Below are 27,967 nucleotides of genomic sequence, written 5' to 3' on the forward strand. Positions count from 1 at the left end.
CTTGTCTTCACCCTCCAAAAAGAAGAAAATTTTGGGGCAGTTAGGTGGTGCAGTGAATAGAGCACCAGACATGGAGTCATGAGGACCTGCGTTCAAATCTGGCCTCAGACACTTAACACTTACTAGCCATACAGGTAACTTACTTAACACTTACAAGCAAAGCAAGTCACTTAACCCCAATTGACCTGCCTTCCCCCTCCAAAAAGTGAAGAAGAAGAAGAAGAAGAAGAAGAAGAAGAAGAAGAAGAAGAAGAAGAAGAAGAAGAGGAAGAAGAAGAAGAAGGAGAGAAGAAGGAGAAGGAGAAGAAGAACAACAACAACAAGAAGAAGAAGAAGAAGGAAGAAATAGCCTAGCATCATAAAGTTGGGGCCAGCAAAAGTGACAGTCCTAACAAACTTGCTTACCAGAACAGATAAGTAGTAAAACACAACTACCATCGGACCCATTCTCTTATGAAGAACATATCTCTTCCTCCTGCTAAGACCAACCCTGCTACTTGTACCTGGAATCAAAACCATATCTTTTTATAAAAGTTAATTGATGTTAACTGGTTAATTTATATTGGTGTGATGAATAAACCACGGAAAGAAGCTCAAGCAACAAAATTAGAATTCACAGTTCCTTAGGGATAGGACTGATTCGTTTTTGAGTGAAAAATTGAGCTCTAAGGACCCAATATGCAAGTGCAAATGACAGTTGGGAAAGTAGCACCAAATGCAATATTACAAATTTAAAATGTTGCTCTTGAAATTTCATGGGTCATTATTACATCTGGGTCATGTTTAACAATTCAGTCTGTGATAATCATATACTTGCAATGAAGTGTATCTGTTGAGTTCTCTGGTATATTTTGAGGTATGTATTTGTACATGTGTTATTTCATTAGTTCTTGAATTATAATGAGCTTCTAGAAATCAGGTCATATCTTGCTACGTATTTGACAGGTTCTACGTTTTTGGAGTCTGCTGTCTTACAGTTTCTTCCATTTCACTGCTTAATCAACATTGATCACTAAATCCAGTCTCCTTAAGAATAATCCTGTAATTTCTGATGTCAGTGACCTGCCATCTAAATTCCCTTTCTGCAAACAAATATGAATGTCTTAGTCATTTGCTTTTCCACTGAAAAATAATTGGCAGAATCCATGGGTCACCTGTGAAGGAGTTTTTGCTAATATTGGATCTTAGCCATTTCATTGGTTTCATCTGGAGATAAACTACATTTGGTTTCATTCCATAAACCAAATGATGTATACTTGTTTTCAATCTTTACTGTTTCTCAGTGAAGTGATATCTACTTATTCCAAAATCATTTGTTATATTTTGTAGATGTTTAACTATGCACTCTAAGAATTATTTATTGATTCTCTTCTGTTTTTTGGCAGGTTAATATAAAGCTTTCTCTAGTGGCCTGAGGATGATAGAACTAGTCTTTTCTTACATTTTAGAAGTTTTTAATCTGGTACCTTATCCTTCCAGGTGATCTTCAGCTTTTTCAGTTTCCTAGCATGGCTGAATCACTTCCATTTGAATTGTCTTGGGAAGATTCTGAAAATCACCTGTCTGGATAAGATACCAGACACTGAGGTCCTTACTCCAACTGAACTGTCAAGCATTCAAATTCTGGTTGAGAGAGCATAACTCTGATGGGATGTCCACATTGTTCGAATGCAAAATGTACCTTTTTCCAAAAAGACCATTTTATGGAGAAATCACACAGGACAAGCATTCACCTGCTGGTCAGAAGAAGTGATACAAGGACACTCACTCTTAACCACTTTGGTATTAATTGTGTGACATGAGAGACGCTGGAAAAAAGACTGCTAAGGTTCTGTGCTCTATCAGCAAAGAAGAATTGAAACAGCTCAAAGGAAGTGCAGGAATCACAAATTTAGAAAAACCATCCCAAATGTTCACACAGACTATTTGTGGCAGACCTGTGGTAGAACATTCCAAGTCTGTATTGGTCTGACCAGCCACAGTCAGACACATTGAAATTTGACTCTAGTATAGTGATGTCATTTTGGTCCTCTCCAAGAACGGACAACAACCAATCAGAAGCTTTTATTTAAAATACTTGTGAAATCCTTTGTGGTCCATAATATACTTCCAAAAGCATAGATTAAGATTTCTGTGGCAAATTTCTCAATCATATTACAAACAAGATGGAGGACCAGCCATATCCTCTAATTCTAACATGTCAAAACTTTTTGAAATGAGAATCGTGTGAGGTAAATCACTCGCAGCTGTACTTACAGATTAGAACACCAAGAATCCTAATGGATCCTTTGTTTTGACCCTGTAATTCCCATGTAGGACCCCTGTAGATAGCATGGAACCACAGCAGGATATTCATGGATGATTCAAGAGAGTAATAAGAATTGTGATAGCAGAATTTTTGATCTTCACAACAGAAATAATTGAATCTGTTATAATGAATCTTTCCAAAGACTAATAGCATAGAAGGCTAATCTCTAACACTGTCTTTTAGAAATCCCTGCTCCACCAATTCCTCCATCTCACCCTACTAGCCCCAACATTCTGGTGGGACACAACAACTGACTTGTACACAAACTAATTCCAATGTTGCCACTCTTATCTCTGCTGGCATACTTTGCTCCTTCTCTCCTCTTGTCATTCTATGTCAACAACGAACAGAACTTAACTTACCCTACTCCCTTGGCCCCAAATGCAGAGAAGATGGAGCTATAAGGACAACAGAAACACGCGCTGCTTGGGGCAGCAGTCTAAGCAATGCAGAGCAGCAGTGCTAAGCCAGAGAATAAAAAAAAAACAGGGAAATGGGGCAGGATATCAGCATGTTTTGTTTTGTCCCATTTTATAAGCTCCTAGAGTAAAGGGATATGTATTATTTGCTTTAATTTGTATCCTCAATACTCAGTATGATGCCTGAAAAATAGTAAGTACTTTACAAAAGTTTTTATTATATGTTATTATATCTACCTATCTATCCATCTATATGGATGGATTATACATATATATATATATATATATATACATATATACACACACACACATATATATTGATGCCCACTTCCCTTCAAATGCTAGAGAAGAATGTCAAACAGCAAAGTTTATATTTTTCCTAGGAAACTATTTGAATTTATTGGTGGGTATGAGTGGGTCAAATGGTCAGACTAAGGATTAATAAAGTTAATTTTGGCAAATTTATGGAGAATATATTGGAATAGTTAGAGATTTGAGTAAGAGAGTCCAACTAGATTATTATTGTCTTTGACAATGTAATGGTCCAGACAAGAAATGATAAGGGCCCAAAGTGGACAGATAGAGAAACATGTGAGAGTTATTGTACAGAAAGAAATTGTAAATTTTGCTTTGTGGAATGAGTGCAAGAGAGGAGTCAAAGATCATACCAAAATTCATGACTGAAAAGATAGTATTGCCCTCAACAGTAATATGAAAGTTGCAAAGAGAAGTGAGTTTGGAGGAATATATAAAGAGTTCTGTTTTGGACTTGCTGACTTTGAGATGTCTACAGGACATACAGTTCACAATATTAAATAGGTGTCTGCTCATGTGGTACTGGAGATCAGAAGAAATTCTGGGACTTAATAAATAGATCTGGAAATCATAAGTGTAAAAATGATGCCTTAGTCCTTGGGAGCTGAGTAGGAGGTAATAGAGAGAAAAAAGAATAGGACTCAGGCTTGAGGTGTACCTGCAGTAGGCAGAGACCTGTAGCATGTGGGAATGAATTGTGTCCCTGAAAAACAATGTTGTTATCCCAGTTGCTCTTGACATTACTGGATTGATAATGTGTTTCACATAGAGAAAAACGACCATGTTGCAACAGGCCACCATGGTTTCTCCTTTATTCTCAACATTGAGGTGAGCCCTTTATCCATCTTTCCTGAAGTAGGGTGGGAGCTTTCTGTAAAATAAGACAAAGTTGTTCTTAGAAATGGATTGTTCTTCACTTCTCATTTGTAACTTCCTAGTAATCTAAAGGCATAAAAAATCCCAACTACAAGGAGTACAGGCTTTGAAGACTTGGTGACTACCTATTAACACCATACCCTGACAACCTGCTGATGAGGTGCATTTCTGTGAGGCAGAGAGGGAGGTCAAGTTTACCTGAAGATACAGTGTCACTGTGTCCTTGTTGCATGTCCTTGCTGTGTTAGAGTAAGGTAAACCTCTTTTTTGTCAACTGTTCATTGAAGTAGCTAAGTAGTACAGAGTATCTAAGTATACAGAGGGGGGTCTGGAATCAGAAAGACCCGAGTTCAAATCCAGCCTCAAATCTTAGTAGCTATGTGAATTAGGGAAAGTCATTTAGCTTCTATTTCCCTTAGTTTCCTCAACTGTAAAAGGGGCATAATAATAAAAATTATACTTATCTTGACCCATGGCTGTTCTGAAGATCAAATGAGATATTTGTAATTGCGCCTGACACAAGTGCTTTACTTATAGGCACTATCCACATGCCCCGAATTAAACCTGAACTAAGGAAATGTTGGTGTTAGGCTAACCTCTTATATGTGTGAACATAAAATACTCTAGCCCTTTTACTAAGATTTGGGTCTATTTTATTATATTTTTTTTCTAGTACATGCATAATCAATGGCTACAGAAATGAGTAAAAAAAGTTATAACCAACAAAGACTGTATAAATGAGATAGAGCTTTAAGGCAGAATGATTAATAACTATTAGCTGAACTGATTATAAGTACTCAGGACATTCTGATGACCACTTCTCTTAAAATGCTAGAGGAGAATATTAACTGATAATGGTTATAACAGATACAAGCCTTTCTCAAAGTACCCTATTTTAGTATAATGGTCTGTTTTGTATTAATGACATCAAATTCATAAAAGAGCTTTTCAGAATTCTAGTCTTATGTTCATCACTTTTTCAAAATAATTTGAGATATTAGAATTGTATTTGTCATGCCTTTTGTTATTGTGTATAATTTCTAGAGCTTGCATTGTGAAGGTTTTTCAGTGATCTCATAGTCTCCAACTTTCCCTTTAGATTTGAATAGCTTCTCAATTTCTTCTCTTAATTTAACTAATCTTGATTTAGAAATAAAGATATCTTTGCGTGCTCCCCTTAGAGCATTAGCAATACATTGCTGCGTCTCTTGGGGCTGAGAATGTCATTAAAAGAAAATCATGAAAACTTCCTTGCTTATAACTAGTGAGATCTGTTCCCAATTTTGTTATGATACAGTAGTGGTACATAATAAAAGGTTTCATGTCTTCATTGTATTTCATGAATCCTTGTGGTTTGCCCACTTTAGTAGTTGGTATCATCTGCTCTGAAGCATTTCTACCAAATGAAATGTTGGTTTTTCTTATTTGTTCTGATTTATCTTGCCTTAATGTAGTAACAGAATATAAAGGAGCTCCATTTGTTCCTCTAATCCATGTCAAATTGATCATGATAACGGTATCAAGTAAGACCAGTCTGTAACCTCATGCCACCCCATCTATTTCTTAGATTCATAGAAATAGTATCATTACAATGGCCAGGGTGCTAATCAGGGTTATTACAAGAGCTAACTGGTCAGTTTTTTAGGTTTCCTTCCAGGTCTTCAAAAGAGCCATGAGCCTTCCTGCCATTCTCTTACTTTACTATTGCTGCTTCCCCTATTCGACCTTCCATAACATGCAGGGATGTGCTGGAGCCAGCATGAACTAGCTCACTAGATCTGAGTGTTAAATGTTCAGTGTAAACATGTGTGATAGTAATGGAATTTAAAGATCCCCCTGTATTGGCTTGGTTTTTGGTTTGATTGTGTTAAAACCCAGAGCTTGTTAATCCCACTTGTGGGATGGACTTGTTGATGTGAATAGAGAGGGCTGAACCGGGAGGAGCTGGTGACATAGATTTGGAGATACACAAGAAAAGAGAGAGGCAGAAGAACTTTTTTGGAAGCAGCATTTTGGAGGCAGAGAGAGATGGAGAGGATTGCGGAGGGCCACTTTGAATTGCCCAGGACTTTGAGAGCTGCCACCCAGAGCTTCCAAGGACTGAGGAGATATGGCTGTTATGCTGGTACTTTGTCTGTCTGTTTTAATGTTGTTTTGCCAGATTTGTCCACTAGTGAAAGACAGTCCTGTTGTTGCAGAAGTTTTGGAACCTTGCTGTTGGTTCAGAGCTACTGAGACTGTTCTGCAGACAGAGAGTGAATTCTGTCCACTGGTGAAGGACAGTGCTGTTGTCGCAGAAGTCTGGGAACCTTGCTGTTGGTTCAGAAGTCCTGAAGAAGGATTTTTTTGTTGTATGTGTACAGAAATCCTGGAAGAGGGTTTTGCTAATGTTTTCAGGGGTCCTAGGACTGTTCTGCAGACAGAGAATGAATTAATGAAGAGACTGGCAATGTATCTTGTGGCCTTGCTAAGCTTTGTCTCCCCAGGAACAAAGATTGCTGAGAACTTGCCTTGTGTCAAGATGAAGAAAAGACCTCCATTTGGGTATTTAGTGCTGTGCTTAAGCTTGTTGTAACTCTGGGGTAGATTCAATTGTGATCCAAGAGTGGGGAACTTTTGACCTTTTTGTGCTCTGTGATTGAACAAATGAATGTACTTTACTTATGATTGGAAACTAATCTCCATTTGAGAAGAGGGGCTTTGTGATGGACTAAATGAAGGTACAGCCTAGGGGTGGAGTAGTATTTAGAAGAGGGACTTTGTAATTGATTAAATGAATGTAATGTCCTGGAGTGGGGTAGTACTTGATTAAATCACACTTGGGGGTAGTACTTGGAGATTATTGAATCACACTTAGTAAATGCTGTATTTTGAATGATGTCATATTTTGATCTTCTCTGTTCTTAATTTTTCACTGAATAAAATGGAGAGCACCTATGCTGGTATTTTGAACCTTAGGAAGTTGCCTTTGCTTGGCATTACATTACAAGCTGTATACCTCAGAAATCATCAAATGCTATAAACCATGGCTTGATTTAATGTTTTGTTGATTGTCTAGACTTAAGAAAATGATGGAGGAAAATATTAACATAATGCAGAATAAACTTAAAAATGTGCCATGTATGCTTTCTTTTGGAGGGGGTGGAGAGCTAGTTGTTAAAAATTTACCAGTATATACTTCTAGGGTTATATACCAAAGAGATCATACAAGTGGGAGGAATGTGTACAAACATATTTATAGCAGCTCTTTTTGTGGTGGCAAAGAACTGAAAATTAAGGGGGTGCCCATCAATTGGGGAATGGCTGAACAAGTTGTGGTATATTCACATAATGGAATACTATTGTGCTAATAAAAAAGAGGACTTCATATTTAGCTGGAGAGGCTTATATGAACTGATGCTGGAGTGAGAAGAGTAGAGCCAGGAGAAATTTGTACACAATTACAGACACAACGTATGTGTGATGACCAACTTTGATAGATTGGACTCGTCTCAGCAATGTAGTGATATAAATCAATCCCAAAATACTCATGATGAAGAGAGATGTCTACATCCTGAGGAAGAACTAGAAAGAACTGAGTATGAATCCATATTGAAGCAAACTACTTGATCTTTTTCTTTTTTTTGTTTGGTTTTGTTTACTCTTTACCATTTTTCATTCCATCTCATACAATCTGTCCTTATAACCTGACTAATGTCTAAAGTAAAAGTATTTGCAGATCCTATACTTGATTGTATATTGTCATGGGGTGGGGGAGGGGAGAGAGGGAGAGAAAATTGGAAACTCAAGGAATTGTGGAATTGAATATTGTAAACTAAAAGTAAACAAACAAATTAATAAAGACAAAAAAAGAGAAAAAAAATACCAGTATATACCTGATTATGGCTTAATCATTGATGGGATTGGTTGTTGTTGTTATTGTGACTATTATATAGCTTATTTGTCTCAGGACCAGCCTGCAAAGATGTGTGTCTCTATTCAAAGAATAAACAGCATTTCCAAAATTAAAGTAGTTTTCTGTTTTCCCCATATGATTTTTATCTAACTTGGGAATAGGTGCCCTTTTTTCAGGTCCCATTCCCTCTGTTTATGCTCTCTCTTACTGAATTTCTCAAGTTTCCTTCAGAAAAGCTTTTTGGCAAAACCTTTTGGCTACTAACTCTTAAGAGGACAAGGTGTGTCTATTCTGCCATAAGCATACTAGGAAAAGAACATTCTCTCCCAATATGAACACATTTGACTCACAACTGAAGCTGCCCATCCACTAATAATAATGAAGAGGAAAACCTTACATTCATATTTGCTCATCATCATGTGAAGTGAGCAGTAGTTATGGAACAAATTTCCAGAAGGATCAACATCTATTGCTTCTAAATGTCCTTGAATCTAATCTTGAAGGATGATTGCTAGGTTCTTTTTTTTTTGATCATGTCTTTCAGGTAGTCCAATAATTTTTAAATTATCTAACCTGGAACTATTTTCTAGGTCAGTGGTTTTCCCAATGAGATATTTCACATTGCCTTCTATTTTTTCATTTCTTTTTGGATCTATTTAATAGTATCTTGGTTTCTCTTAAAGTCACTAGCTTCCATTTGCTCCAGTGTAATTTTGAAGGAATGATTCTGTGTAATGAGCTGTTGAGATTCTTTTTGCATCTGGCAATTTTGGCTTTTTAAGGTATTCTTCTCCTCATTGCCTTTTTGAGCCCCTTTTGTCATCTGTGTTAGTCTATTTTTTTAAGATTTTATTTTCTTCAGTCAGGTTGTTGACTCTCATTTCATAATTTTCTTGCATCATTCTCATTTCTGTTCTCAATGTTTCCTCCACTTCTCTTATTTGGTTTGCAAAATCCTTCTTAAGGTCCTCTATGACATGTAACTAGGTCATATTTTTCTGCCAAGCTTCTGGTATAGGAGTGCTGACTTCACTGTCTTCCTCCTGTTCCATGCTTTCATCCTTTTTGTTCCCAAAATAGGAGTGTAAAGTTGGATTTCTTTGCTTGCTTTGCTTCCTTTGCCTGCTCATGTTGCTACTTAATTATTTGTCTTTTGAGCTTTTTGCCACAGTAGGACTCTGCTACCAGACAGGGGAGCTTTGTCACAAATTGCTGGGGTTTTCTCAGCTGCTGAAGCTATTAGTTGGGTGTCCTCTCTGAAGTCTCCACAAGCTCTGGCAAGCTCCTCACACACCCCAGGACCTCCACCTTAGACCACAATCCAGATCAAAGCAGGTTAAAGCAAGAGTGATTACCCTTCAGACTGGTTGCTTGGTCCCCCTAAAATCTGCAAGCCTGGAGCTGAAGCTCCATGTGGCAGTGGCTGCATGGCTATGGCACCTCAGCGGCTTCTCCCTCCAGGAGATAAAGGCCAGACTATACTCCCAAATTACTGGATCCCAAAGTACACATTGCACTGACCTCTCACTTTGTCCTTAGCATCTATGTGTTGATAATTCTGGAAATCACCACAGATGCTGGTGATCTGAATTCCCTCCAGCCTTGGCTGGTTAGGCCTGCCCTCAGGCTAAAACCTCAGGCTCACCTCAGCATCCCAAGCACTTTGTTGGCCACTTCCTGCTTGCCTGCTGGGCTGTCCTCAGCAGGATTTTAGCTTCTCTGTGTCATTTTGTGGGTTCTGTAGCTACAAAGTTTGTTCAGAGTTACCTTTTATGTGAATTGGAAGAGGTTGGAGCCTGAGCCCTGGGGAAGTCCTGTTTCTACTCTGTCATCTTGACTTCACCCCTGATAATTTCTTGAAATATATTGCCTAGGATCTTTTCTTGATCATAGTTTTCAGGTAGTCCAATAATTCTTAAATTCTCTCTCCTCAATATATTTTCCAAATCAGTTATTTTTCCAACGAGATGTTTCATATTTTCTTCTATTTTTTCATTCTTTTGACATTGTTTTATTATTTCTTGATGTCTCGTGGAGTCATTAACTTCCATTTGCCCAATTATAATTTTAAAAAATTATTTTTCTTCAGTGAGCTTTTGTACCTCAGTTTCTACTTGGTCAAATCTGCTTTTGAAAGGATTCTTTTCAATGAATTTATATGTCTCTTTCATCATTAAGCCAATTTTGTTTTTTTAAGGTGATATTATCTTCAATAATTTTTATCTCTTTTACAAAGTTGTTAATTTTTTTTTCAAAATTTTATTTTAGACTCATATGCCAGGATATAAATGCAGAATAGAAGAAACAAAAACATATGATAAACTTAAATATTGGAACTTGAACACAAAGTTAGAAAGAAAAAAAATTCATGTCGTGTGCATAGCTGAACATTAAGACAGGATTTAAAATATGTATCAATAAATTTTCATTTCAAGAAAACCTAAATGATAAATAATACTTGTTTTGTTGAGAATTGTCCATCTTTCCTTTGCTTGCTTGTAAGTTTTCTTTTGTTCTCTGCTGTGAAATTTTTACTTTGTTCTTTTTTTCCCTCCCTCGACCCCCTTCCCCCACAAAGGCCACAATAATGTTTAGATATATTTCTTTATGGCTGTAGATATATACATACACATATACATGTATACATACATATATAGAAATATACTTTCCCAAACTATTGTACTTCTGATCTTTGTTTTATGTATGTGCATATCTCTTGTTTCCTGTCCCTCACACTTCCTCTATTTTTATTTCTACTCACTACCTTACCCTCCTGTTACTTGCCTACCACCCTCCAAGGATTCCTCCCCTATCCTTCCATTCTAACAAATCTAAACAGCCTTCTATGCCCCTATTTTACCTATTCCCTCACTCTCCCCTCTAAAGATCCATCCATTTTCCTTTCCCCCCTTCATATGCCCCTACCTTTTTATTTCTTCTGAATTTAGGAGACATTTATACTCGCAGATAGATAGATAGATAGATAGTTATATGTCTGTCTGTCTGTCTGCATATATATATATATGTATGTATGTACGTACGTGTGTGTACGTATTGTTCCCTCTTAAGCCTATTCCCAATGAAAGTAGGTTACCAGAACTACCAGCCCTCATGCCCCATCTAATTCCTCTGTATCAATTCTTCCTCTTGAACCTCATTTGTATAAAACAATTATTCTTTTAAGCTGTTTTAAGCTATTTTTCATAATTTTCTTGTATCAATCTCATTTCTCAATTATTCCTCTACCACTCTAATATCTTTTTTAAAATTTATTTTTAGTTTTCAACATTCATTTCCACAACATTTTGAGTTACAAATTTTCTCCCTATCTTTCTCCTACACCCAAACTCAAGATAGTGAGCCTACTGAATACCCCTTCCCCCAATCTTCTCTCTTATATCCTCCCCCCAACTTTGTAGTAGGACAAGATGGATTTCTATACCCCAGTGCCTATATGTCCTATTTCCCAGTTGCATGTAAAAAACATTTTTTTTATACATTTGTTTTTAAAACTTTGATTTCCAGATTCTTTCCCTTCTTCCCTCCTCACCCTCCCCAACTTGGAAGACAAGCAATTCAATACAGGTTGTACATGTGTAGTTACACAAAACATTTCCATAGTAGTTATATTGTTAAAGACTAACTATATTTCCCATCATCCTATCCTGCCCACACTTATTCTATTTTCTCCTTTGACCTTGTCCCTTTTCAAAAGCGTTTGGTTCTAACTACCCTCTCCCCCAATCTGCCCTCTCTTCTATCATCCCCCCTATCATTCCCCCCCAACACTTTTCTTTAGTGTAAGATACCCAGTTGATTGTGCATGTTATTCCCTCCTTTAGCCAAGTCCAATGAAAGTAAGGTTGACCCATTCCCTTTGACCTTCCTGCTCTTCCCCTCCACTGTAACGGTTTTCTCTTGTCTCTTTTATATGATAATTTGCCCTCTTCTATCTCTCCCTTTCACCTTTTCCCAATATATTCCTCTCTCACCTCTTAATTTTATTTTTTAGATATCATCAGTTCATATTCAACTGATCCTCTGTCTATGTATACATGTACATACACATACACACATTTACACCCTCTTATACATGTATATATATATATATATATTTATACATATGTGTACTTATTGATTCCCTTCAACTATCCTCATGCTGAGAAAAATCTTATGAGTTAAAATTATTGTTTCTCCATGTAGGAATGTAAATAGTGCAACTTTAATAAGTTCCTTATGATTTCTTTTCTTGTTTACCTTCTCATGCTTCTCTTGATTTTTGTATTTGAAAGTCAAATTTTCTGTTCAGCTCTGGTTTTTTCATCAAGCTTGAAAGTCCTCTATTTCATTAAATGACCATATTTTCCCCTGAAGCATTATACTCACTTTTGCTGGGTAGGTGATTCTTGGTTTTAATCCCAGCTCCTTTGATCTCCAGAATATCTTATTTCAAGCCCTTCAGTTACTTAGTGTAGAACCTGCTAGGTCTTGTGTTATCCTGATAATGTTTCCACAATACTCAAACTGTTTCTTCTTGACTGCTTGTAATATTTTCTTCTTGACCTGGGAACTCTGGAACTTGGCTATAATATTCCTAGGAGTTTTTTTCTTTTTTGGGGGGGGTGTCTTTTTCAAGAGGCAATCAGTGAATTCTTTCAATTTCTATTTTGCCCTCTGGTTCTAGAATATCAGGGCAATGTCCCCTGAGAATTTCGTGAAGCATGATTTCTAGTCTCTTTTTTTGATCATGGCTTTCAGGTAGTTCAATAATTTTTAAATGATCTCTCTTGGTTCTATTTTCCAAATTAGTAGTTATTCTAATGAGATATTTCACATTTCCTTATTTTTTTTCATTTGTTTGAATCTGTTTTATGGTATCTTGATTTCTCATAAAGTCATCAGCTTCCAATCTAATTTTGAAGGAATTATTCGCTTCAGTGAGTTTTAAAAATTCCTTTTCCATCTGGCCACTTCAACTTTTTAAGGCATTCTTCTCTTCATTGGCTTTTTGGACCTCTTTTGCCATTTGAGTTCGTCTATTTTTTAAGATGTTATTTTCTTCGGTAAGACTGTTGACTTGCTTTTCTTGCATCATTCTCATCTCTCTTCCCAATTTTTCCTCTACTTCTCTTACTAGATTTCAAAATCCCTCTTGAGCTCATCCATGGCCTGCAACCAGTTTATCTTTTCTTAGAAGCTTTTGATGCAGGAGTTTTGACCTTTTTTGTCTTTGGGTTTTGATCCTTTTTGTCCACTCCAAAAGATTCTATGTTCTGATTGTGCTTCCTCTGTTTGTTCATCTTGCCAGGCAGTTACTTGACTTTTGAGCTCTTTGCCACAGTAGAACTCTGCTTCCAGAGTGTAGAAAGCTGTGTCCCAAATTGTTGGGAGTTTTTGCAGTTGATTTCAGAGCTGTTGTCAAAGCTGTAAGATGGGCACTATCTCTACAGCCACCACAATCTCTGGCACACTAACCACAAGACCACCACCCAAGACTGCAACCCAAATCCAAGAAGTCAAAGCAAGGGTGATTACCCTCTGAATGGTTGCTTTGTCCCCCTACAATCTGCAGGTCAGGACCTCCAGAGGTAGCTAAGTGACAGCAGCTACAGCCATCCCACAGCCACAACCTTTTACCCTGGGGGGTCAGGGATCTGTGCTCTTTTCTCACCCTGGATCAACAGGTTTCCTCACTGACCTTTTACCTTCTCTTTGGCATTTATGGGTTGAAAAGTCTGGAAACCATCACAACTGCTGGTAATTCACTCTTCTGAATTCTGTTCTGGCCAGTCTGGGTAGCAAGTCTGGGCTGGTGGGATTGTACTTGGCTGCCAGCCCAGTGTAATAGACCCTTCCTGTTGGCCTTCCAGGCTTTCTTCAGCTGGAGATCTGTTTCTCTGTGTTACTTTGTGGATTCTGTAGCTCTAAAATTTGTTTAGAGTAATTTTTATTTCTTTTTTTTTAAAAAGAAATTGGGGTTAAGTAACTTGCTTAAGGTTATATGGCAGTTATTTCTGGGTGTGGGCCGGCGCTCTTACTCACTGAGCCACCTGGCCACCCCTAGAGTCATTTTTCTATAGGTATTAGAGGTGGTTCGTGCAAGAGATCAAGCAATTTCCTGATTTTACTCCACCATCTTGGCTCTGCCCCTCTGCTTCTCTAATCTCCTTCTTTAACTCTTCCAGGAATTTTTGTTGGCATTGGGTCTAATTAACATTTTTCTCTGAGGTTTTGCTTTGAGGCCTTTTCACATTGTTGTCTTTTTCTGAGTTTATGTCTTGGTCTTCTCTGCCACTTGTATTAGCTTTTTATGGTCAGATTCTTTCATTCTTGTTTGTTCATTTCTCAAGCTTATTTCCTGACTTTGAACTTTATGTTGAAATTGGGCTCTGCTCACCTAGGGATGGGGTGGCACTGTCTCAAGCTTCAGTTTTATTGTGTTGCTGTTTTCAAAGATAGTTTTGTGGGGGAGGGGTCTACAAGTTTTCATAGTGGTAAGGTAGGGGAGGTATTGGCACTGCTTGCCTATATTGACTGATTATCAGTGTCCTTTCTGCCATAGAACTGAGATCTAGAACTAGATATGGTCAATAAGAGTTGCCAATCAGTGCCAGCTGTATTCAGTGACAGCAAAGAGGCCCCTGTAATCTGTCTGACCAGTTGTCCAAGCCCCTACCATATCTGGACTGAGAGCTCCAAAAGCTGCTGCAGCAACTGCTGTTGACACTACCTATTAAATGGGTTTGGGACAGGCCTCTGATCCAGTGTCAGAGACTTCCCCTGAGGACTCTTAAGTTTATTAGACCAGAAAAATGTCTCACTTTGACCTTTTGTTGGCTTCTCTCACTCCAAAATTTGACTTGAGTTGTTATTTTTAAAGTTGTTTGGAGTGGAATGTTAGGAAAATTCAACTAGGTCACTGCCCCTGCTCCATCCCTGCTACTGTTTTCAGAGTTAGTTCTAGGGGTACGTAGGTTTTCAGTGCTTCCAAAGTGGTATGATCTGGGGAAAGGTAGGGGAGAGGTATGATCACTGCTCTCTTGGTCTGAGCCCTGGTGTATACCCAGAAAGGTCCGTATTCCCTTGCAGCCACAAGCACTAGCATTCCTCTTGGCCTTGAACTATTACCAGGCCTCCTATTTTCCTGTATCCCTAAGTATTAGCATTTCTCTACATTCTGAAACTGTGACCCAGAACTGCATATGGGCAATAGAGTTACAAACAGTGCCAACTCAGTCAGTGCCAGCAAAGGGTCCCCTGTAACCTCTTTCTGAACATTGGTTAATTATGCTGATAGTTTTCCTAATATTTAACCAACTCTGCAGTCCTGGTGTAAATCCCACTTGGTCACAGTGTATGATCCTTGTGATATGTTGCTGTAATCACTTTTTTAGCATTTTAAATTGTTTTTAACATCCATATTCATTAGGAAACTTGGTCTATGATTTTCTTTCTGTATTGGCTCTTCCTGGTTTAGATATCAGCACTATATTAGTGTTCCAAAAGGAATTTAATAGCTCAGACACTTAGCACCCACCCAGAAACACCTGGCCATGTAACCTTGAGCAAGTTACTTAACCCCAAATGCTTACGGGCTGCCAGGTGGCTCAGTGAGTAAGAGCACCAGCCCCAGTGTTGGGATGGCCTGGAGATTGAATCCCGGGCTTAGACACTCAGCACCATACCCAGAAATAACTGGCCATGTAACCTTGAGCAAGTTACTTAATCCCGATTGCTCTAAAAAAATATAAAAGGAATTTAGCAGAACTCCTTCTTCACCTATTTTTCCAAATAGCTTATTGGGATGAATTCTTCTCTAAATGTATGGTAAATTTCACTTGTGAATATATCTAGTCCTGGGGATTTTTTTAGTCAAAAGTTATCTCTCCATTCTATGAGACATACTACTTTGTGTGTCCCTATTTTGTACATTACAGTCCTATTTTTAAAATTATAGTTACTTGTGAATAAGCTATTTCTCCTACTAGACTGAAGTTTGCTCATCTTGGTATCACCTTCATCACCTAGCACAATGTTATGCATTCTTACTGAGTTACTGAGTGTTTGTTAACTGTTAAATTTATCTGCCTCAGCTCACTAAAGCCAAGAAAATGTCTGTTTTGTTTGAATCATGATGATTTCTGAGATCTTCAGTCTCTGAAAGAACCTACTATAGCAGATGACTAATTTGGATTACCTGAAGAACAATTCTTTTTTTTTAATTTTTAAATTTTATTTTTAATTTATGTAATAAATCAAGCATTTCTGTAACATAGTATAATAAAAAAAAGATGACTGCACAGGAAACTGCAAATCTTTTATGTACAACTTGCTCTTCCATTTAAATATACAATAAATGGTATGGATTTACATATAATATATAAGTATAATGTAATATGTGATATAATAAATATTTAATAAAGTTATAATGTAAATTTCTTTTCCCCCTCTTCATTTTCAGAATTGTATAGCTATAATAGAAAAGTTATGGTATCTATGGTAACATTAAAAGCCAATTTTTTACATACATTAGGAATTCAAATGCTTCTGTTACTTTCTACATTTGTTACTTTGCATAGGTCACAACTTCTCCTGGTTTTGATTTCCTCATATTTAAAATGAGGGAGTTAAATTAAATGACTTTTCCAGTTTCAAACCAACAAGCCTATGTAGGCAGTCATTCTATCATATAGCTGTTTCCTTCCAAGTAGTTATTTCCTTTCATGGTATGTTGGAGGCTGATAGCATCATAGAATTTCAAGCCAGAAGGGGCCATAGAAGTCATTTAGTCTAACTTTTTACTTTTACAGATGAAGAAAGTGAGGGCTTGGTAAGGGAAAATGATGTGCCCAAGATTATGCAGGTAGAAGTAGAAGAGGTGGGACATGAAAAAAATGAGTTTTCTCACAGTAAATCTAGTGCTTCTTCTTCCACTATAGCAAAATGTGAATGAGTATAATCAATAACAATGTTCTTTTGTTTTTCTATGCTGTATCTGTTCCTCTATCACATCCACTTTATTTTTTTTCCATTTTTCAAATGCTTTCTTAACTTCTGATTTACATCATTCATTTCTACTAGATTTTGAGTTACGAATTTTCTCCCCATTTTTCCCCTACCTGCCACCTCAAAACAGCTGTCCCACAGGATATCACCTCCTTCAATCTGCTCTCTCCCATATTTTCTCCAGTACCCCTTTCGACTTTTCCAGTAGGGCATGGTGGATCTCTATACCCCAGTGCCTGTATATATTATTTCCCAATTACATAGAAAATAGTATTAATTATATATAAACATTTTATTTTAAAACTTTGAATTCCAGATTCTTTCCCTTCCTCCCTTGTTACCCACCCTTACTGGGAAGATAAGCAGTTCAGTATAGGTTGTACATGTGTAGCTAATGCAAAACAATAACACAGTAGATATAATGTAAAAGACTGACTATAGTTCCCTCCCTCCTATCCCACCTCCCACTTGCTCTAGTCTCTACTTTGATCTTGTCCCTTTTCAAAAATGGATGCTTCCAACTTCCCTCCCCCCCACCCAGTCTGCCCTCCCTTCCATCATGCCCCCTCTGATCCCCTTCCCCCCTACTTTCCTGTAGGATTAGATACCCTATTAAGTGTGTATTTCATTCCCTCCCCAAGCCAAATTCAATGAGAATAAGGTTGACCCATTCCCTTTTGTCTTCCTATTCTTCCCCTCCATTGTAACCATTTTCCCTTGCCTCTTTTTTATGATATAGTTTACTCCATTCTGTCTCTCCCCATCTACTCTCATTGTATTCCTCTCTCACCTCTTAATTTCACCTTTTAAGTATCATCCCTTCCTATTAAATTGGCCCTGTGCCCTTTATCTATGTATACCTGTAAACATATATACACACGTTCACATATGTTTTCATATGCCCATATACCCTCATATATAGACAGATGATAGATAGATAGGTGATAGATATATAGATAGATAGATTTCTATTCCCTTCAACTATTTTCATACTGAGAAAAATTTCATCAGTTAAGAAAAGTTTCATCAGCTCCCAGAGCTGTGCTGGATGATTCCTGCCGGACTTCCGGGCTGTCCTCAGCGGGAGGTTAGCTTCTCTGTGTCATTTTGTGGGTTCTGCAGCTCCAAAGTTTGTTCAAAGTCCCCTTTTTACATTGACTGAGGAAGGTGGAAGCCGGAGCCTCTTGGAGGTCTTGCTTCTACTCCGCCATCTTCAGAACAATTCTTCTTTAATACTGGTTTTGACTTCTGATTAAAACAGTGACATGGTAGAACCTAGAGGAGTCCAAATCTCTCACAAAAACACTATTAAAATTCTAAAAGTTAGAAAGTAAGAAAAATCATAAAGATGACAAAAGAGAAATGTTTACAAGCTCCTTTACCCAGTCTAAGACTATAGAGGAAGAATGCCAGAAACCAGTGGCCACTCAAAGGAGAGACAAGCCAGAGACAGTGTTAGAGGGCTCAGGTAGGGCTCTCCAGAGCTACAGTGGGAGACAGGGTCAATACTGGTATTAGAAAGTAGAGCACCCAGGAAGCCTGCTTTGAAGCCACAAAAAGAAATAGTACTAGCAGAGTATCAGGGTAACAAAGCACATGGTCATGTAGGAAGCCTGCTGCTATGGTCTATAACATCAAATTAGAGACTCTAAACTCAACATTAAAGAATGGTGTCAATTCCCAATTGGGAATAATGCAGAGAGGAGATAGGGAAGGGGGCAAGGTCAAAATCTTACTTGAATCATCAGAAAACTGAGCTAGATGCCTAATTCTTCATTTAACCTCTTCCCAACTTTAATCTATCATATAACTAAATCTAGGTTAGAGCTATGAAGCAAAATTTTCTCCCTGAGATTAAGATATCTATTTTTTCTTGTTTGTAATGAGACAAGGTAGCAAAGTATAGTCCCAGAGGTGGAAATGTGTAACGGAGGGTATTTGTGTGAAGGTGAATTAAAAATACAAAGCATTTATAAAAATATAAAGTTTCTGGATTTTATAGACTACTTGGACAGAAAGAAGAAATAAATAAGGAGTTTCAGAATAGCCTAGCACAGATGCTTCCTCTAGTAGTGATGAGAGACTTCAATTATCCAGAAATCTGATGGAATTCTCTTTTTCTGTCCAATGCAAATCACCTAATAACATTTTCACTTGACTTACTAATAATTTGATTCTTCAAAAGGTGAAGGAACTAAAAATGAAAAAATTCTATCATTAATCTAATTCTCATGAAAAGGAAGGAACTGGTTACTGAAGTGGAAATGATTGGAGCCTTTCGGGAAGTGACCACTCTATCTTAGAGTTTGTGATAGAGAAGAAGAAATCCGAGCATAGTTCGATGTGTTCAAATTTTGGGACAGCAGGTTTCAAAGTATTCAAAGAAATGATGGCTAGTTTCCCTTGGTTTAAAAAATTTTTGGAAAGTCAACCCAAGTGACAAAGGAAATGAACACTAGAATGAAATTCTAAAGACCAAAAAGAAGCCATTTTAGTAAAGTAGAACAATGGGATTTATCTAGAGAAAGTTAAATGGATGTTCAGGGAAGTTATCAACCAATTTAGATTGTTAAAAGAAAGGTACAGAAGACAGAAGCAAAGGCAAATAACAGAAGAAAATAAAAATGAAAGCATGGCACAGTTCTGTAAAAAAAATAGCATCAGCAATACTAAAGGTCAGAATGAGATGAGACTGGGAGAGATATGGGTAAACAGATGATTTGAAAAATATCTATGAGAGTGAAAATAATGGAGAAATGGGGGAAAATAAAAGAGGGAAGAAAATAAAGGAGAGATTACAGTTAATAGGGAAATATCAGATTAATGCAAGAAAAGCATTGTGAGATCGACCTTGAAGAATATGTAGGATTTCAACAGGCAGAGAAAGGGTAATAGGAGAAGATGGTATTGAAAACGCATGGAAGTGAAGAAGATCAGGATAAGTTTTGTTTAATGGTTAGTGATCCAATTGCTACAAATGCAACAGTCATAATTTGGAGCCATATTGTTGTTGACCTTGAACACTAGATGGCATGGTTTGGGTTACTTTTGTTAGGCAATGAAGAACTGCTAAGGTGCATTTGGAAGATTTCTATAACAAGAAGTATATAAGGTATATTAGAAAGGAAAGAGAATGGAGCCAAGAAGGCAGTTAGAAGGTTATTGCCATCAACCAGGCAAGAGATATCACAGGCTTGAGCTCTTTGGAGACCTCCAACTTTTGGTTCTAGTTGTCAATCTACCCCAGCCTGATGACTACCTATTCCCTTTTGTTGTCCCATCTTGGTTTCTGTCTCCAAATTTCCCAACACCTATCAGCTTGACAAAATTTGGGGAGGACATATAGGCCCCATCCCACTGTGTCTTGACCCCTGGCCTCCTGACCTGGCCTCCAGCTTACTTGATCAGGTATCCATCTAGACTCAAATTCAATCTCTTCATCTACTCCTTAACATTCTGTTATGCTTCGGTATAAAATTTATATCCCCCCTCTCATCCATACTAAGTTTATTTCCTTCACCCTACCCTACTAGACAAATCCTCCATCTCTACCACCACTTCCAGCCTTATACTATATTGACTATACCACTATTCTGAATATGTCCCTCACTCTTTCCAGTTTTAGTAAATTAGCCTCTTGCTATCTCTTCTGGACACTTACTCTTCTATTTTTTTTAAAGCAATCAGAGTTAAGTAACTTGCTCAAGGTTACACGGCCAGTCATTTCTGGGTGCAGTGCTGAGCATCAGAGCCCGTATTCGATCCCCAGGTCATCCCAACACTGGAGCCTGTGCTCTTACTCGCTGTGCTACCTGGCCGCCCCTGGACACTTACTCTTGAAAGACAGGTTAAATTAGAGAACATTTGCTTGGCTACTTGAGTACCAGGCACACAAAATAAAATTTTGGGGGCTTGCCAAGAGCCTTAGCTAAAGATAATGGCTTTCACTTTGTCACGATATGTTCCTTCTTATGGACCCCTGAGGGAGTTAACTAGGAGGTCTAAAGTGATTTCATTGTCTTCTCTGTGCACTTGAGAATTTGCTCCAGGCAGCATTTAGTCAACTTTTCCTGGCAAACTCATTCCTTTACCCACCTGTTTTTCATAATTTAGATGAGCTATTAGAGCTCTTGCATTCACTGATACAGGGATTTCCATTTCTTCAATCAGAGGGTACTCTGATATCCCTCCCATTTTTGACTGGGGTGTCTTGGTCTAAGTCTTGTCCTAGTTACAGTCTGAATGCCACTGCTGCTGCCGTAATTCTGGAGTGGTGGTGGATTTCTCATCACCCTCCCTGTCCTTTTCATATCCTTTACCCAGAGGTCTAGGATAAGACCTCATTTTCTCCCTCTAACCCTGGCTTCTGCCTCCATCAAATGAGTTGACATATGTAAAGTGTTTTATTAACCTTAAAGCAATATATAAATGATAGCTATTATTTTTACCATCTCCCAGTGGCCAATCAAGCATACTTGCTTTTTCCCCAAGTTAATCCCCCTGGGTAGTCAATTTAGAGTTAGCTTAGTCCTCTAGTGCAGACCTGGGAGGCCCCAACTAGACACTGGAGAATGTTGTGGCTTTAGGCCTCCTAGAGGGACTGGCATATCACTTAGACACCTCTCTCTCCTAGGTCAGTCACTGTTGCTATTTATTTCCTCCCCAGTTAAGTCTCTAAGAGGTTAGGACTGAGATCCCATTAGCTTAAGGCTCCAGATTTAAGAGGCTGGACTGCCTTTAGGCTTCCCTGATGGGACACCAACCAGAAAGCCCACAGGATTCAGCCTTTTTTAGTGTATCCCTGGACTTCATGGAGAAGTGTCCTAGGGGCTTCTTGTATGGTTTTATTGGTTCTTTGCTTCATCCAGTTCTTCTTTTTGTCTTTTCTGTTATAATTCTCAGAGGAAGAGGGCTTGGCTAGAATCTTTGACATCTCCATCTTTGCTAAAATTTATTTGCAATTCTTTATTGGAGCTTAAGAAAGTTCCATGGATTTGTTCACTCTGAGAGGTCTCACTGATCAGTTCAAAGTGTTATTCACAAGTAGGTGTATTCAAACATTCTTTGTGAATGATTTGTCAAGTATCATTTCAACTGTGTCAATAACAATAGGTAAAATGGTCATTTCCTCTATCAAGTTTTTTTTTTTACACTTAGCAATTCTATAAACAATCTTATATTAAGCAAGTAAGTCTTTTGATAGCACAAAAATGACTTTTGAAAACATTATTTTGTTAATTTAAAAAAATCTGTGGGGTGATTAGGTGGCGCAGTGAATAGAGTACTGGCCCTGGAGTCAGGAGGACCTGAGTTCAAATCCGGCCTCAGACACTTGACACTTACTAGCCATGTGACCTTGGGCAAGTCACTTAATCCCAATTGCCCCTCCAAAAAAAGAAAAAAAAATCTGATTTTCTTTGATTAAATTTTCTTATCTTTCCAACATGTACCTTTTCAAGATAAGTTTTCTATTTTTTAGGTTTCACTTTGAGTAGGTGTAATGGGAATGCAAATTTGGAAGATCTTCCCTGCCCCTAGGCTAAAATGTACCTGAAGCCTGGGGAGGGAGGCTTGTTTTTCAGTAGATACTTCTTGATTGGCCAGTGAGTCAATAAGGTTGTTACATTCTCTGAGCCAGGAGAAGGCTATATAAGCCCTGATGTGTAGCTTTATTTTTGGGACTCACTTTGAGAGGTGTTCTGTGATTTGATCTGAATTCTGGGAAGCCGTTGTTGAGAGTCCCCCGGCTTTGAAGAACCCAGAATGTGGAAACCCAGATGTTGACTGGGTATGGATGTAATGGTTGGACAGTTTGGAAATCTGTCTACTTGATGTTTCTGTCTTTATAATTATGCCTGTATACTTTGAGGTTCAGGGTGCTGACCTTTTCTCCTGAACAAGGTGAACGATATATGTCTGACTGATTAAAGTAAGCTTGTTAACCCATTTTGAGTTGCTTTCCTTTAACAAAGCAGATCCAAGAACCTGTGGTGGCTGCAAACCCTGAGGACGCTTGGGGTGCTTGCTGCTACAGTAGGGGGCTATACAAACCAGTGCCTTGGAATAAAAAGCTGCTGGCTCATGTGGTCTCAAGATTTGGGTGGAAGCAAAGATCCAGGTTTGAGGATTTGCACAAAATTGGTACTTTACAAACAGCACAGAGAACAAGTAAAAACATAGTATGCACACACACACACAGAATATAGTAACGAGATTCGGCCACACAAAAGACCAGGTTCAGTCACATGAGAGAAACTGTACAGTGGCAAAGATTTCCATGGGAATACATGCACAGAGTGGGGTCTTGAACGGGGAATTTTTATGCCTTAAAAATGGGTTTGGTTGAGAACAAGTAATTAATGCTAGATAGGGGAGAGGGCATTCCTAATGAGCCCCAGATGTGAGGGGGAAATTCCCTGGATGACTTATCAATAACAGACTCAGGTCCGGGAGTTTCCTAATTGGGACCAGAAATTGGGTGAAGATTTGAATTGGTAATGGCAATCCCAGAAAAAGGGGTTGGTGCACAGCCACTGCAATCAGCTGGAAGCCTTGTCCAATCAGGAGCCACAATGGTTTACATATTTGACACAAGGTCAGGATGAGTCTGGATAGTGGAAAAGTACAGGCTGCCTCTCATTGATTATATATTTATGGTCATTAGAACCACTTAGCCTAAATAATTCTGTTTTGAATTCCTATCATTTATAATGGTAACATCAAATAATACATTTCAAAACTCAAAATTAGCACAAAATCAAACATAGCAGTCTCCCTTAAGCCTCTATTAATTGTAAATATTAAAAATGGATTGCATTTTCTGGAATTGGACTTAATTATTTTTTGTTTCTGTATTTCTGTTTTTTCATGTGTCTCTGTTGCCTTTGATTTTACTAGTTTAAGCTGCTCCGATAAATTTTCTTTCCAAATTGGTTATGTAGTTATCTCTCATGCACTGGTATTATTTAATTTAAAAAATCCTAGAAACAAGTAAAATTGAATGCAATTTTGATCATTTTGAACAATTATTTATAATAGCTGCAAAGGAACCCTTCCCCTTGGGCCAGAAGACCTCTGCTTCCTGCTGTGCCCCACTTTGAAGAGGAGCAGGACCTTCATTTGACAGAGATTTCTGTTTTCTGCTTTGCATATCCCTTTCGGGAAGGTTGCTAGGGGTCTGTAAAACAACTTAGATCTGTGCCAGCATGAGGCACCTCCCACCCTTACTGCCAGCCCTAATCTCCCAAGTGAGATGTGGAGAACCTCTGGTGCAAAGATCAGCAACTTGACCTTTGAACTCAGGTCTTCCATCTCCTACTGTGCCTGTTCCTTAAGAGAAGAGAGAGAGGAAAATCAGTGAAAAGTGAGACTTCCACCTCCTGCTGTGCAATGTTTGTTTAATCTCATACCTTCAGAGGGCAGAGGAGTAGTGAAACAGGATCTCCTATCTGACCTTGACAACACTTACAAATGTACTACCCCCATATTCAAGGATTCCAAAATCTCTTTTTCTGACCATAATCTATTGATTTTCCACCTCTCCCTCTGTCTACCCTAAACAAACTCTGCTCTTTGTCCATACTATGATCTTCAACCCTTCAACCTCTCAGTCCTTCCTGAAGCCAATCATCCCTGCACTTGCCACTCTCTCTTCTTTTCTCCCTCTTGAACCCTTGGTCATCTCTACACTTCTCTTGAGTCTCTAGCCTTTTTGTTAGATTGTCAATGTTATCCCACCAAACCTCAAATTGGATTGTTCTTATCATTCACTGACTTCATTCCTATACTCACTGCTATTGAATAAAGGTGAAGAAGATAATGAAACTTCTAAATTGAGCTCACTACAAATTGATATTTTACAGCCTTAATGGGGCCTTCATTGCTGCTAGGCAATCCTACCATACATCCTTATCATCTCATTATCCCACCCTCCAAAGCAGCTCTTTCAAATGTTTTCATCCCTCCCAACCTTCCATGGCTTTCCCTTTCCCAACCCTCTCAGATGGGAACCTTGTTTCATATATTACAGAAGAAATTGCAGCTATTCCCTGTGAGCTCTCTCTTCTTTTCTCTTCCTCATAACATATATATCACTTATATGGCTTCTGCTACTATCTCTTCCTTCATCCCTGTCTCACGTGAAGAGGTGACCTTAGTCTTACCAAGGTTAACTCAAATGATCCCATTCTACTCCATTTTCTCCAGTAGATTGCTCCCTTTATGCCATTCTATTTTATGTTTTATTATATTACATACTTATATTAATCTCTCCTTGTCTATTACTAGCTCCTTCCCTACTGTCTACAAACATGTCCATATTTGTCCAATTCTCAAAAATCCTTCACTTAATCCTTCCATCCCTACTAAATATTGTCTTATATATCTCTTTTGTCCTTTGTGGTTAATCAATCCCCTTGAGAAAGCCATCTACAATGGATGTCTTCACTTCCTCTCTCTTTTCTCTCTTCTTAATCGCTTAATCTGACTTTCAATCCCATCATTCCACCAATGCTTCTCTATTCAAATTTATTAAACGGTATCTTAGTTGCTAATTCCAGTGTTTGTTTTTTTTTTCTCAAAAACTTGGTCCACTCTGCAGACTTCAATGCTTCTGGTCACTCTTTTCTCTTGGATATACTCTCCTCACTGGGTTTTCAGGACAATATTCCTCCCTTCTTTTCCTCCTATCTGTTTAACTGCTTCTACTCAGTGTCCTTTGCTGAATCCTCAGCCAGATCATGCTTTCTAATTGTAGGTACCCCACAGGGTATGGTCCTGGCCTCTCTCTTCTTCTCCCTCTATATGATCTCACTTACTGGTCTCAATAACTTCCATCTAATTACCATTTTAGTTTGCATTTCTCTATTCAATAGTGATTTAGAGAATTTTTTCATATGATTACAGATAGCTTTGATTCCTTTATCTGAAAACTGCAAATTCATATCCTTTGATCAATTATCAATTGGGGAATGACATGTATTCTTTTAAATGTCACTTATTTCTCTAATATATTTGAGAGATGAGGCCTTCTTCAGGGGTACTTGCTGTAAAAAGTGTTTCCCCAGTTTTCTGCTTTCCTTCTAATTTTGGTTGCCTTGAGTTTTTTTGGTACAAAAAATTTTTATATAATCAAAATTATGCATTTTTACGCTTTGTAATGCTCACTATATCCTATTTGGTCCTAAATTCTCTTTCCTGATCCATAGTACTGACAGGTAAATTATTCCATGCTCTCCTAATTTGCTTATGGTATCACTCTTTGTATCTAAATTATATACTCATTTTGACCTTACCTAGGTATGAGATGCTGTCTGTATCTAGTTTTTTTTTGCCATACTGTTTTCCAGTTCTCCCATAAGTTTTTACCAAATAATGAATTTTTGTCCCAAAACCCTGGATCTTAGAGTTTTTATATGCTAGATTATTTAATAGATTTATTTAATATTACTACAGTTTTATTGGCTTGGTCATAAGTAATTTATATTTTTCCAATTGTTTAGAACTAACTTTATGCATTTGAGAAGTGTTTAATAATTACATTCATATAGTTGCTGTATTTGTCTTGACAGGGAGACTGCCATGTATTTTATATTGTATTAAATTATTTTAAATGTAATACATCTTTCCATCTGTTTCTGAAGGAATATGTTGGTAATATATTGAAATGTTGATAATTTATGTGGGTTGATTTTTATATCCTGCAACTTTGTTAAATTTGCTAATTATTTCAAGTAGTTTTTTAGTTGATTACCTGGGACTCTCCAAGTATGTCATCATATCATCTGCAAAGAGTGACAGTCTCTTTCTTAGTCTGTCTCTTAGTCATTGCTGCAAAGATTCTTGCCAGAGTACTCCTTAATAGGCTAATCCTTCACCTGGAATATGGTCATCTACCTGAGAGCCAGTGATACTTCAGAAAGGGTCGAGGAATAGTCAATAAGGTGTTTCCTGCCCTACAACTCCAGAAGAAAAGCCAGGAGCAGAACAGAGGTCTGTATACAATGTTTATAGATCTGACAAAGGCTGTTAGCCATGAGGCCTTAAGGAAAATTATGTCAAAATCTGGTTACCCAGAGAAGTTCATCAGCATTGTATTTCAGTTTCATGACGGCATGCTTGCCCAGGTTCTAGATAATGGACAATGCACTTGAGCCTTCCCCATCACCAATGGTAGTGAAACAAAGTTGTGTCTTTGCTCCTCTGCTTTTAGCATGATATTTTCAGCCATGTTGTCAAATGCTTTCAATGAAGATAAACAAGGCATCAAGGTTACCTATCTTACTGATGGTAAATTCTTCTACTTGAAAAGGCTACAAGCCAAGACCAAAGTAGAGGTAGCATTGGTGCATGATTTTCTGTTGGCAGATGATTGTCCACTCAATGCAGCCTCTAAAGTTGAGATGAAGCAAGGTATGGATCTGTTGCTTGTTTTAATTTTTCCCTAACAACACCAAGAAAACTCAGGTCCTCCATCAGCCACCACCACACCATCCATACATGGAACCATCTGTTACAGCAAATGGAGACATTTCAAATGCTATGGACAAGTTCACTTACCTTGGTAGTGTTTTTTCATTTTTCCCCCTAAATTTATGTATTTATTTTTAGTTTTCAACATTAATTTCCATAAGATTTTAATTTACAAATTTTTCTCCCTGTCTTTCCCCTACCCCCACCCTCAAATAGTGAGCCTACTGAATACCTTTTCCCCCAATCTGTTGTCTTTTATATCCTCCACCAACTTTCTTGTAAGGCAAGATGGATTTCTATACCCCAGTGCCAGTATGTCTTATTTCCCAGTTGCATCTTTAAAAAAATAATATTTTTTTAAGCAATTGGAGTTAAGTAACTTGCTCAAGGTTACACGGCCAGTTATTTCTGGATGTGGTGCTAAGTATCTGAGCCCATATTTGATCCCCAGGTCATCCCGACACTGGAGTCAATGATCTTACTTGCTGAGACACCTGGCCGCCCCTAAGCAATTGGGGTTAAGTAACTTGCTCAAGGTTACATGGCCAGGTGTTTCTGGGTGGGTGCTAAGTGTCCGAGCCCAGGATTCGATCTCTAGGTCATCCCGACACTGGAGCCGGTGCTCTTACTCACTGTGCTACATGGCCGCCCCCAAAATAATTGTTTTTAAACATTTTT

The sequence above is a fragment of the Petaurus breviceps genome, unplaced genomic scaffold (assembly GCF_028583685.1).
Source record: "Petaurus breviceps papuanus isolate PSGF00001 unplaced genomic scaffold, PetGlider_PUasm1.0 221, whole genome shotgun sequence".
In the NCBI taxonomy this organism is placed as follows: domain Eukaryota; kingdom Metazoa; phylum Chordata; class Mammalia; order Diprotodontia; family Petauridae; genus Petaurus; species Petaurus breviceps.